Below are 13,375 nucleotides of genomic sequence, written 5' to 3'. Positions count from 1 at the left end.
ATAAACAGAAAAGTTATTGAACATCCTGAATTTAATCTTGGCCCATTGCAAAACTGAAAAGAAACAGAATTCCTTTTATAGCTACACTCATGGATCCTGAGTATTCAAAATTCCGGTTTTATTTTGTTATGATTTTGTTTTAAATTATAAACCAGACAATCCAGGACAGTGTCAGTCACAAGGCAGATGAAGATCCATAGGACAGTGGGCTTTCAAATCTGACAAACTGATTTGTATTCCTAGTCTGAGCTAACTCTGTGTGAGTTTTGGCAATTTATCTACCTTCCATTTGCTGGTGATATAGTGGTTAAGAGCTACGACTGCTAACCAAAAGGTCTGCAGTTCTAATTCACCAGGTGCTTCTTGGTAACGGGGCAGTTCTCTTCTGTCCTACAGGGTCACTCTGACTTGCAATCAACTCGATGGCAATGGGTTTGTTTTTCTTTGATTCATTTGCTTCTACATTGCCCTCTGCCAAATAGGATAAGAATAAATATTTGGCGTTTACTGCAAAAGCAGCTGGGGCCCTGGGTGCCCAGTGGTTAAGCTTTAGCCTGCTAATCAAAGATCCACAGTTCAAATCCACCACCTGCTCCTTGGAAACCCTATGTGGCAGGTCTACTCTGTCCTATAGGGACGCCATGAGTCGGAATCAACTTGAGGGCAATGAGTTTTTTTTTTTTTTTTTGGTTATATTGGTTTAAAAAGCAACTATGATCATTTTTACTGGGCATTGCTTTCTGGAAAAGAACAAAGAGGGCAGCTTAGTTTACAAGTGCAGCAAACAGACAATTCCTTATTCTGGAGACAGATCTTGAACTCAATGACAAACATTTCTGCAATTTCACTTGGAAATCTTAACATCTCTATTGATCCTGAGCATTGTTTCCTCATAGGTAATAAAAAAGAGCTGAATGCACTCATTTTTGCTGCCTCACCTCTCCCCACTTCTTCCTCCAGAATAGAGTCAAACCCACAAGCCCAGACAGCCATTCCGTCCTCACCCCATGGACCTCAGCGCCACATTTATCACAGGTGCTTACCTTAGCAGTAGCATGGAGATGGATCTAGACTGGTCTTTCCATCAGGGCTTCCTGGCCATATTTATACCTTTTGGATTTCCAGATGTCATGGTAAAATTAGTGTGCTGCCAAGGCTGCTGTAACCTTGAGGCTTGGCAGGGGAGAGGGCTCCCTGTGCAGAAAATCTATCCCTTGAGGCACAACTTTCCTCTCTCACTGCCTCCTTCCATAACTAGATGATTACCTGCCCTCCTTGAAATGATCTCAGTCTTAATTAAGGTTATTGTAATAATGAGGGTGCACTGAGAGAACAGCAGATACATAAGCGTTAGTATCTAGGGTTTGGGTATTTCCTGGACCTTGTACTAACCAGCACATCCCTTGCTATCACATCAAAGGCTTTGGCGTGAAACAATATCTAAGGTGCAGAATTAATCAATTTTTAAAAGGCCTCAACTAGGTTAAACTTTTTTAGAACCACTCTAAACTCATATGTATAATAAATATAACCTTCCATTGAAAACAGTTTTTGGAGCTTATCCCTGGTTACAGTTAGGATATAAAGTCTTTGAACCAACTCTCTTTTCAGTTTTGTAATCTAGATTTGTGGTTCTTAAATATGAATTCCAGGTATGGAGATTTTTATTCCCTATATAAAAAGTATTGTAAGTGGGACTCGGGAAGCAACCCTTTAAAATTCACCCCTAGTACGTATTGCCAGACCTACTTTGAACATATAATGTTTAACCTTAATAATCCTTCTACCATCAGAATGAACCATCAAGCCCCTGATATGAAGAAATATAATCAATTTCAGAGGGGAGTAGAGACATAGAATTGTTGCTGTGTGCAGTTGAGTTGATTCCAACTCATAGTGAGCCTGTAAGACAGAGTAGAACTACCCCACAGGGTTTCCTAGGCTGTAATCATCACCAGAGCAGATCACCCAGGGATGGTCATGCATCTAGTGGGTAGAGGCCAAGAATGATGCTAAATATTCTCCAATGTGTAGGACAGACTCCTAAAGTAGAATTAATCTGGCCCCAAATGTCAATAGTGTGCAGACTGAGAAATCCTGATCTGAAGCTTCCATGCTGTGTTCTGCCAGGGACACACATTTATCTGCAGAGGCGGTGGCCCTGCATCTGGGTTAGCACTTGTTTGGCCACTCAGGGAAGTTCTACCAAGTAAATGTACATGTTCTTATTCTTATAGGTCCTCAGACCTCTTTGCCTTTACCTTAGACAAAAAGGAATTTTCCTTATTCTAGTCTTGGCCTCTCTTTCTTAAGTCAATCTGCCTCTTTAACAAAACTTTTCTACTTTTCTAACTTTTTCAGCAAAATTTCTATTTCCCGTATAGATTTTGGAAACTGGCAACAAAAAGCCTCAGATGGCACTACTTATTCTTCTCTGCCACAGACTGCCCCTTAAGTCTGAATGGGGACACTAAAAGGAGGAAATTTATTAATTTTAATGAATCTGATAGAAATAATTTTTCTCTTCTTCCTGTGCAACATTTTAGGCAGTGCTGCTATTTCTCCCACTCTAAGTAAAAGTCTCACCAGAAACTAAAATTTTCAGCTCCTATGATACGGTTTATGCGTTGAAAATGATTTAAAGTTAAAACTTCTCCACTCCCTGAGCTCTGTGGTTTTTTTTTCGGGTGGGCGGGTGGATCCATGTATGCTTCACCTTAAAGGAGATTTAAAATGTTTCAAGATAATGTAATTTTTTTTTTCTTCCATATTGGAATCACATTTCAGCTGCTTCTGCAAAGAGGAAAAACGTATCTTCCATTGTCTGTGGAATTTGTTTAAAAAAGTGGTAAGTGTTTCCGAAGGGTTTTTTTCTTTTTTTCAGTTTTCAAAGGATTTATTTCTGGTGCACACAATTTCTTCATTGTAGATATATGCGTGATACTTTGTACACAGGAAATGAAATTATGTCCAAAATAATATAGACATTGTAAACAAGTTCCTTGGAAGTTGCTAAAGTTTCTGAAGGTTTTGATTTGGCTGCCAGTAAGGGTTTGTTTGGCTGCCTGAGCCATTCTTGTGGTCTGGGTTTTCTCTAAGAATTCCTCTGGGTGTTACAACCTCCTTTTCTGACTCTCTGGCACTTGGTGTCCCTCTCCTGAGAAACTTGTACTCTGAGATCTCAGATCCACAAACTGTCTTGTATGTACTATCTCTCTAGGTGTCCCTCATTAGCCCACCTTGTTTCCTCAGGTTTCCTTGTTTCTTGCTTCATCTCTTCAAATATTTCAAAGGTCTCCGTAAATCTCAATCCCAAGTAGAGGAGAGGTCTTCCTTTCACCTGAAAAATCAGATTCTCTGTGTCCAAGAACAGGGTTGGGAAATCAGGAGTAACAAGTCAGCCCTTCCAATACCAAAGAGCACTCCATATCCTGAGGTGAAAATGCCCAGCACAGGTGACGTTTTCCCTCTTCCTATCTCTTTTCAGGGGTTCTTCTTTTCTTTGTCTACATCCCAGTGACAGTTAATGTTGGTCAAAGATTGTACCTGAGCTGTCCTGTGTGTGAAATAAGATCACTTTTGAAAGAAGTTCAGTATTTCCTGGACTTGAGATCAGAAGAGAAGCTCTGAGTTGGTGGGTGCTTACCAAGGAGGAGCAAAACTAGGGAAAGCAGGCATTCATTCCATTACCTCTGAGTGCAAAGCAAACACTCCATCGTTTCACTTCACTGGCCATCCTCTTGCTTTCTTTTTGACCTGTGATCACTCTAGATGTGATGTGCCCTGACAATTGCATGGGTCTACTATGGACCACAGTGAAACTCAAGCCCACTAAAAAGGAACCAGGACCCAAGTGAGGGCAGAGCAATTCAGACACAAATGGGAGGAACATCACTGTTTCTCTCAGAGAATGTGGAGAAAGGGACACCTAATAAAAGTTGGTGTGAGAAAATTTGCTGCGGAAAGGTTTGAGCCCACTACAAGTTTACTTTCTTGATTTGCATAAAGGAAGAGACAAGTTCTAGCTGGGTGGGATCTTCAGTCAGAACTACTTGGCATTCTTAGAGCTTATGTTACTGTGTTTCAGAAAAGAAGGTTTTGATTGTCACTTGATTTAGCAAATGTCACAGCCCTGGAGGAGGAAATGGGCAGCCTCTCAGGCCCACATATCTGTACAATCATCCTTCCCAGTGTGGCAGAGATGGATAGGTAGGGCTTCATCTGTTGACCTATTTTCCAGACAAAGACAGGATCAAGGTAGGAAAACCTTAAGATCGTGGGACAGGGATAAGCTGAGGGAGGGGCAGGAGAATTTTAAGACATCTCAAAGATATGGAAATCAGGGCTTTTCCTCAGAGTTAGTTTTGAAGGAAAGGTTGACAGAGAGAACACTGATACTCCAAGGTCAGAATCCCTTTTGATCCTAATTATCTGTTAGGATTTTTAGGCAAAAATCACAGGAAAGGTCTTTCTTTCTCCTGGATTGTAGGACAAGTTTCTTTTCTTCCTTTTCTTTCTCAGATCAACAGAGAAAAATTCTGGCAAATCTGCCCTGCAAATTTTGGATCTAAAATTGCCATATTGAGCACTTGTTTCCCTCCACCATAGAAATCTTGTTCTGGTAACCCATTTGCTACTTTAATCCTGATTTTCCTAGATATTATCTTTTTTCCTGAGGCCTTTCTATGGGGTCAAATTATGCCCTTCTATAGGGCTGGTATGAGTCTGAATAGAATGGAGGACAAAGGGGTTGTTTGTTTTTTAGTAGGGTCGCTATGAATTGCATGGTATGGTATGCTAATGGTTTTGGTTTTGTTTGTTTGTTTTCAGTAGTGCTTCTTAGAGCACTGGTGGCCCCAGTGGTTAGTTGTTCAGCTGCTAACCAAGATGTCAGCAGTTTGAATCCTCCAGCTGCTACTTGGGAACCCTCCTGGACCATTCTACTCTGTTGGGTTTCCCTTTGGTTTTTATAGTTGGGCTTCCTGCTTTTTCCAGAAAATGCTTAATTTTTGAAGACAACTTAAGATTCTTTCCTTACCTGGGAATATCGGGAACCTTAGAGGAAAGCCAGTTCTTTCCGGGAAGAGAACTGTCTAAGTTATCTAGTGCTACTGTAACTAAAATACCACAAGTGGGTGGCTTTAAAGAACATAAAATTATTGTCTTTCAGTTTAGGAGGCTAGAAGTCTGAATTCAGGGCACCAGCTCTAGGGGAAGATTCTTTCTCTGTTGCCTTTAGGGGAAGATCCTTGTCTCAGGTTCTATACCTTCTGGGTTTCATATTCCTTGGTGCTTTGGTGATCCTCACATGTGCTTCTGTCTTCCCCCATTTGTGCTGACTTGTTCATGTGTCTATGTTACTCTTTACATCACTCAGAAGAAATTAGGTTTAGGATACACCCTACATTGATGTGGCGTCATTAACATAACCAAGAAAACCCTATTCCCAAATGGGATTACATCCATAGCTATAGGGGTCAGGACTCCAACAAGTATTGGGAGGTGGTGAGCTTAATTTAGTCTGTAACAACAACCCTGGTGGATTCTAATCTTCATCTGTAAATCCATTTGTCTAGTCCCTAATGAGCACCTATGCTACAAGCTCTGTGCCAGAGACCAGTGTTGTACAGGGAAATGGCACCTAATACAGAAGTAGCTCCTATTGCTGTGGTCATCCTCTAGGTATTAATCTACCCAGGGCATTTTCTAGTCCTCATTTTCTAAATGAAGAAACATGTGAAGGAGTTCCACCTCAGGCCTCCTATACCACCATTCATCGAACTAAGCCAACAAAACTTTAGAGAAAGAATCTCTCATAACCTCCAGTTGCCTTCATAGGTAAAAATCATTCTAATGACAGTGTTAGAGGACCTGGCTTGAGGAAGAAAAGATGAAATGGCATCTTCAAGGTGACAAATTTCTTGTCTCTTCCTTTGCAAGCTGAACACACCACCTTCAATTTCTAATCTCTTTATTTTCTTATTAGTTACTTTCTTATATCTTCACCACATTTGGAAGCATTTTTCTTCTTGGTTCTTGTCTATTTCTCCCCCATCCCCCGCACTGTGAATTAGGATGTAGCTCTACCAAGGGTGGGGAGCCCCAGTGGTGCAGTGGTTAAGAGCTCAGGCTGCTAACAGCTGTTTGAATCTACCTGCCACTCCTTGAAAACCCTATGGAGCAGTTCTTCTCTGTCTTGTAGGGTTGCTATGAGTGGGAATCGACTGGATGGCAATGGATTTCTACATGTGTGGGATTTTTGTGTGTTACTCACTCTTGAAATTCTTGCTCCCACAATACTCCCTGACACAGGATATGTACTCAAGAAATATTTGTCAGCTGAATAAATGAATGAATGACTTTAAAACTTCTTGCACCCACATCTGCAGGTTGGGCACCATCAAAGCCAAAGTTGGGAGAGAAAGTTCTGTTTTCTTCATGAGATGGTGAGGAAGATGAAGGATAAAACCCGGCTTGCAGTTTATTGGGGAAATCGAAACCACTTTATTCTTCCATTTTATTCAAACCCCTGACAGCCTCAAAAGACTACAAAATTCAGCATTTCTCAGCGAATAATGGGGCCAGTCTTCAAATCATTATTTGACAGGATTTGTCTGATGCTTTTATGGTGTTGGGAGTCCCGGTGGCGCAGTGGTTAAGAGTTCGGCTGCTAAAGGAAAGGTCGACATTGTGAATCCACCATCAGCTCCTTGGAAACCCTATGTGCCAGTTCTACTCTGTCCCTGAGTGGGAGTCACCTCAATGGAAATGTTTTTTTATTTTTTGTTTTTACTGTGGTGCATTTTTCTGTGGAGTGTGAAAAGAGGAATACATGCCCCTTCAGAGTCTTGAACTCAGGACCTTCAGATTATGAGCTTGAGATGCTGCTGGCTTCACCAATAGTGCACCTCTTTGAGGAACGCTCACTGAGGAACTGAGATATACAATCTTAGTCTCCAAGAGACTGTTTGGCCAATTTCCAGTTTTCTAAAATCATAATCATTTCTATATAAAGTCACTCCATCTAAGCCAATGATAGCTGGAAGAATTCCACAACCAGGTGGTGTGAAGTCCACACCAGGTGATAGGACCCTATGGGCTGCGCGACCTGGGACAATTGTGTCTGCCTTTTTACTCTGATGTTCCAATGACCTGGATCTTACACCCTCAGAGATCTCAATTCCACTTTCACCTTCCACAGTCTCCTTTGTTTGACATGAAACATAAGAGGAGCTCTGTTAGCATTAGCTGACTCACTGACTGACTGACTGACTGAGAGAAAGAATAAATAGTTCCCAACTTTATCTCCAGTCCAAACTTCCTCTTTTACTCTCTACCTCCACTTGCATTTATGTGACTAGCCACATGTCCTTTTTAACACCCCAAACTGAACTTATAATGCTGTCTTCCGTGTTTTTTTTTTCAAGATTACATATCATTGATTCTGCTAAGAGATCTATAATGATTGTATTCAGTCCAGTTGAATTTTGGGAACACAACTATGCATCATAATCTACACTTACCACTTAAAGGCAGGTTGGAGAGTATCCAGTATAGACTTGGGCAGTAGTCTATTTCTTAGTTCAGTCTCAAAGTTCATGGAGTGTTGCTTAGGATGGGAGACACATATTCATAGCTCTGAAAAGCATCCTGGAGTTCAGACAACTTTATAGGTTCAGACAACTCTATGGGTTACAGTTCTTGAACTCCTATCCTCCACAGTCTCAGAGGTACTTTCTTGTTGCTTGGGGTTCCCCATTTCAATCCTCTAGCCAAGAAGCTGGGGCTTTATTTCTGGTCTCTGCCCTGCACTCCTCAGGTCTGTGACTGCATTTAGGGCCAAGAGGCAGGAAGAACAGGGAGAAAAATAGGAACTGGACATGCAACGCCCTCTTGAAATCACAGCCTCTGTGAAAAAACAAATTATAAAACTCTAGATCTATGTATTTTAAGTGCCCATAAGTAATAAAACTGAAGAAGCATGCACTTAGACATCTAATTTCAAAGAGTTCAGTATTTTCTCGTTTTTCAAAGGTCAAAGTCTGAAATGCAAAAGTTGGAGAATGCGGGTGTCGATCCCACTACCTCTCGCATGCTAAGCGAGCGCTCTACCACTTGAGCTAATTCCCCACTTCGCTAAATTGCTTTATGCTACCTTAATTCAGGAATCCATCTGCCAGTCCACACTCCAGTATGCATTATCTCCAGCAGTTCAGAGTACCAGTCTTTTCCAGGTCATTATACCGGAACTGTAGGGATCCTTGGTGGTACAGTGCTTAAGTGGTCCGCTGATAACCGAAAGTTTTGAACACACCAGCGGCTCCGCAGGAGAATGATGTGGCAGCCTGCTTCCGCAAAGATTTACAACCTTGGAAATCCTGTGGGGGCGGTTCTACTCTGTCCTATAGGGTCTCCAAGAGTAGGAATCCACTGTACGCGAATGGGTTTGGTTTTCAGTAGATTACAATGAAACCCGGACTCAGCCCGAAAGGGCCTGGGGCAAGAGCGTCTTGACTGCTCAGTCAGCTGTCCCGATAGGGAGAAGAAAAGGACGCGATGGCAAAGCTCAGGCTCCGCCAACATTTTATGCTTTTGATTTTCGAGAAGAGAGGAAGTCCCAACTAGAGGGGATCAAGCCAGAACGGTCTAGCTATGTGGCACAGCTGTCTTAGGATGACCATCTGACTCTTTGAAAGGCGTGATTGTCATTTGCTCCCCGCAGCTGTGACCATCCATGAGTAGGCAACGGGACAGACTCTCCCTAATTCTGGAAGGCAAATCAAAAAACAAAACATACTGCGGTCCAGTCGATTCCGACTCATAGTGACCCTATGGGGCAGAATAGAACTGGCCCATGGACTTTGCAAAGAGCACCTGGTGGATTCGAACTGCTGATCTTTTGGCTAGCAACCATAGCATTTAACCACTACGCCATCAGGGCTTCCGGAACGCATGCAGCTCCAAGAATGTCTGCTGGATTTCGAACCAAGATTTTACATTTGTTATGCGTGCTTGATAACCACTAGCATCCGGAAACTCCTTGATTTGTGAGTTTCCTTTCTTTCTATTTTCTGAGAGATTTGGGCTCAATTCCCATTGAAATGTGTGATGTAGAAATCATATATCCCCATCATATGAGAGAACAGCAAAAGTCTTCACATTATTAAAGAAAGGAGCTATGGGGGTCCTGAGGCAAGATCATACTAGACTGAAGGATTCAAGAGTGGACCTTGAGAAATGGCGGTGAGGAGGGAATACAGGGCTGAGAGAACATTTTTTTGTGAGAATACCTGTTTGACATTTCTGATCAGCGTCTGATCTCTGAAATCTACATGATACTGCAAAAACTCAACTTCAAAAAGACAAATAACCCTATTAAAAAATAGGGAAAAGATATGAAGAGACACTTCACTAAAGAAGATATTCAGGTAGCTAGGAAATATTCACGATCATTAGCCATTAGAGAATTGGAGATCAAAATGACAATGAGATTTCATCTTACTCCAACAAGGGTGGCATTAATCCAAAAAACAGAAAATAATAAATGTTGGAGAGACTGTGGGGAGATTGGAACACTTATACACTGCTGGTGGCAATGTAGACTGATACAACCACTTTGGAAATGTATTTGGCGCTTCCTTAAAAAGCTAGAAATAGCACTACCATAGGATCCAGCAATCCCACTCCTTGGAATATATCCTAGAGAAATAAGAGCCTTTACACGAACAGATATATGCGCACCCATGTTCCTTGCAGCACTGTTTACAATAGCAAAAACATGGAAGCAACCAAGGTGCCCATCAAGGGACAAATGGATAAATAAATTATGGTCTATTCACACAATGGAATATTACACATCGATAAAGAACAGTGAGAAATCTTTGAAACATTTCATAACATGGAGGAACCTGGAAGGCATTATGCAGAGTGAAATTAGTCAGATGCAAAAGGACAAATATTGTATAAGACCACCAGTATGAGAACTTGACAAATAGTTTAAACTGAGAAGAAAACATTGTTTTCTGATTACAAAAGGGGGTGGGTGGGGGGGGTGGGAGAGGAGTATTCACCAATTAGTTGGCAGATAAGAACTGCTTTAGGTGAAGGGAAAGACAGCACACAATACAGGGGAGGTCAGCACAACTGGACTAAGCCAAAAGCAAAGAAGTTTCCTGAATAAAATAAATGCTTCGAAGGCCAGTGTAGCAGGGGCAGGGGATTGGGGACCATAATTTCAGTGGACATCTAAGTCAATTGGCATAATAAACTCTATTAAGAAAACATTCTCCATCCCACTTTGAAGAGTGGTGTCTGGGGTCTTAAACGCTAGCAAGCAGCCGTCTAATATGCATCAATTGGTCTGAACCCACCTGGATCAAAGGAGAATGAAGAACACCAAGGACACAAGGTAATTATTAGCCCAAGAGACAGAAAGGGCCACGTAAACCAGAGACTATATCATCCTTAGACCAGAAGAACTAGATGGCTCCTGGCTACAATCGATGACTGCCCTGACAGGGAACACAACAGAGAACTCCTGAGGGAGCAGGAGAACAGCAGGATGCACACCCCAAATTTTCATAAGACCAGACTTAATGGTCTGACTGAGACTACAAGGACCCCGGTGGTTATGACCCCCAGAGCTTCTGTCGGCCCAGGGGACAGGAACCATTCCCGAAGCCAACTCTTCAGACGTGGATTAGAGAGGACAATGGATTGGAGAGGAATGCTGGTGAGGAGTCAGCTTCTTGGATCAGGTGGACACCTGAGACTATGTTGGCATCTCCTGTCCGTAGGGGAGATGAGAGGGTAGAAGGGGTTAGAAGCAGATGAAGTGGACACAAAAAGAGAGAGTGGAGGGAGAGAGTGGGCTGTCTCATTTGGGGGAGAGTAATTGGGAGTGTGTAGCAAGGTGTGTATAAGTTTTTCTGTGAGAGACTGAGTTGATTTGTAAACTTTCACTTAAATCACAATAAAAATTATTAAAAAAGAAAAAGAATGACATCACCAAACAATTAAGTAAAGCAACACAGTGAAAGAGATGCAAACTCAGCAAACGATTATTTACATCTGAGTAAACAGACCTGATAAAACAATTAGAACAAGATTTTAAAGTAAGTATGGTATTCCTAGAAAGATGACAGAGACTATTTCTTCTATACAACAGGAATAAACTGTTATAATATTGAAGAATGTACAACCCCCCAATAAAAGGGATAAAATCCAAGACCACCTCCAAATCATCATATATTTTATTCTTTAAAAATGGCTTAGTCTTAACCCAGAAAGTTTCACAAGTTTTCAGGGGTTTAAGTCCTCTCCTCTTTGATTTTTTTTTTTTTTTTTTGCTTCAATAATCTCCATCTCCAAAATACAGTAGAAACACAAATGTAGAACAGAAAGCTTCCCACTATCCACCCCCAGTGACATCTTAGTCTTGCATCCCTGTGGTAACACATTAAACCCATTGCCATGGAGTAGATTTCAACTACCCACTTTTTATTATCTGTAGCCAAACACTTGACAATTCACCTTAACATAGCATGCTGGGTCCAGATATTGAATCACTTGATTTGTAAAGGTCCAAAAGCATATACATATAATATTAAGTCTTGATTGCCCATCCTAGGCTGAATTTTTTTTAAATAAATTTTACTGTGCCTTAAGTGAAAGTTTACAAATCAAGTCAGCCTCTCACACAAAAACCCATATACACCTTCCTACACACTCCCAATTACTCTCCCCCTAATGAGACAGACCGCTCTCTCCCTCCACTCTCTCTTTTTATGTCCTTTTGGCCAGCTTCTAACCCCCTCTACCCTCTCATCTCCCCTACAGACAGGAGATGTCAACATAGTCTCAAGTGTCCACCTGATCAGAGAAGCTCACTCCTCACCAGGATCCCTCTCCAACCCATTGTCCAGTCCAAACCATGTCTGAAGAGTTGGCTTCAGGAATCGTTCCTGTCCTGGGGAAACAGAAGATCTGGGGGTCATGACCACCAAGGTCTTTCTAGTCTCAGTCAGACCATTAAGTCTGGTCTTATGAGAATTTGGGGTCTGCATCCTAGTGCTCTCCTGCTCCCTCGGGGTTCTCTGTTGTGTTCCCTGTCAGGGCAGTCATCAGTTGTACCCAAGCACCAACTAGTTCTTCTGGTCTCAGGATGATGTAGTCTCTGGTTCGTGTGGCCCCTTCTGTCTCTTTGGCTCGTAATCGCCTCGTGTCCTTGGTGTTCTTCATTCTCCTTTGATCCAGGTGCGTTGAGACCAATTGATGCATCTTAGATGGCTGCTTGCTAGGTTTGAAGACCGCAGCCAACACTTTTCAAAGTGGGATGGAGAATGTTTTTTTAATAGAGTTTATTGTGCCAGTTGACTTAGATGTCCACTGAAACCATGGTCCCCAGACCCCTGCCCCTGCTACACTGGCCTTCGAAGCATTCATTTTATTCAGGAAACTTCTTTGCTTTTGGCTTAGTCCAGTTGTGCTGACCTCCCCTGTATTGTGTGCTGTGACTTCCTTAGCCTAAAGTAGTTCCTATCTACTCTCTAATTAGTGAATACCTCTCTTCCACCCTTCCTCCCTCCCCCATCTGGTAAACACAAAAGAATGTTTTCTTCTCAGTTTAAACTATTTTTCCAGTTCTTATAATAGCGGTCTTATACAATATTTATCCTTTTGAAAACGACTAATTTCACTCTGCATAATGCCTTCCAGGTTCCTCCATGTTATGAAATGTTTCACAGATTCCTCACTGTTCTTTATCGATGCGTAATATTCCATTGTGTGAATAGACCATAATTTATCCCTTCAACCCGTGATGGGCAGCTTGGTTGCTTCTATCTTTTTGCTATTGTAAACAGTGCTGCAAGAAACATGGGTGTGCATATATCTGTTCATGTATAGGCTCTTTTTTCCCTAGGATATATTCTGAGGAGTGGAATTGTTGAATGGTATGGTAGTTCTATTTCTAGCTTTTTAAGGAAGCGCCAAATGGATTTGCAAAGTGGTTGTACCATTCGACATTCCCACCAGCAGTGTATAAGTGTTCCAATCTCTACACAGTCTCTCCAACATTTATTATTTTGTGTTTTTTGGATTAATGCCAGCCTTGTTGGAGTGAGATGAAATCTCATTGTAGTTTTGATCTGCAATTCTCTAATGGCTAATGATTGTGAACGTTTCCTCATATATCTGTTAGCTACCTGAATACCTTCATTAATGAAATGTCTATTCATAACTTTTGCCCATTTTTTAATAGGGTTATTTGTCTTTTTGTAGTTCAGTTTTTTTTTTAATAACTTTTATTGAGCTTCAAGTGAATGTTTACAAATCAAGTCAGACTTTCACATATAAGTTTATATACACCTTACTC

General features: G+C 41.5%; 1 non-coding gene across 1 annotated transcript; it reads right to left on the bottom strand.

The window, feature by feature from the left end:
- Positions 1-8,057: 8,057 nt before the first annotated feature.
- TRNAA-AGC (transfer RNA alanine (anticodon AGC)) lies at positions 8,058-8,130 on the bottom strand. Its single transcript has one exon. It is a non-coding gene; the product is annotated as a tRNA-Ala (tRNA).
- Between the last annotated feature and the right edge of the window lie 5,245 nt (positions 8,131-13,375).

The sequence above is a fragment of the Elephas maximus genome, chromosome 1 (genome assembly GCF_024166365.1).
Source record: "Elephas maximus indicus isolate mEleMax1 chromosome 1, mEleMax1 primary haplotype, whole genome shotgun sequence".
In the NCBI taxonomy this organism is placed as follows: Eukaryota; Metazoa; Chordata; class Mammalia; order Proboscidea; family Elephantidae; genus Elephas; species Elephas maximus.
The sequence above is the reverse complement of the archived record's forward strand: the minus strand, read 5'-3'. Positions and strand labels throughout refer to the sequence as shown.